This window comes from Morone saxatilis, unplaced genomic scaffold (genome assembly GCF_004916995.1).
Source record: "Morone saxatilis isolate NCDOM2014 unplaced genomic scaffold, NCSU_SB_2.0 Contig12, whole genome shotgun sequence".
Lineage (NCBI taxonomy): Eukaryota > Metazoa > Chordata > Actinopteri > Moronidae > Morone > Morone saxatilis.
This window is the reverse complement of record NW_023339674.1, coordinates 20,858,810-20,859,167: the sequence shown is the minus strand read 5'-3', so window position 1 is coordinate 20,859,167 and position 358 is coordinate 20,858,810. Positions and strand designations below refer to the sequence as shown.

Here is a 358-nt window from a genome sequence, read left to right as displayed (position 1 = left end):
TTGCTACCCACCAACTCCTGCTTATATAAGACCAACGTCTCTGCAGACTGACACCGCAGAGTTAGCCTTTCTGAGCTGCTAGCTTAGTTCATGTTACAACACAGGTAGCCCTCAGAAACGTTTACAAACTGACGTAAATGTGCTTATAGTGCCTATATACCTATATGATTCTCTTTATTTAATTTCTTAAAAAGTAACATTTTTTAAATTTGCTGGGAGGGAGGGAGCTAGCAGAATTTAGATCTGGTTACACTTTAAAGGTTTTAACTATTCGGATGATCTACTGGCAGACATGGAATAAAATATTCATAGGTATGTTTTCATTAGTGTATAATCACCTAAAATTGATTATTGTGTT

General features: G+C 36.0%; 1 protein-coding gene across 1 annotated transcript in view; it reads left to right on the top strand.

Annotated features, from left to right (window-relative positions):
• Window positions 1-358, top strand: part of LOC118322156 (GTPase IMAP family member 8-like) — a gene marked incomplete at its 5' end in the record, with an annotated part of 7,272 nt that overhangs the window by 713 nt on the left and 6,201 nt on the right.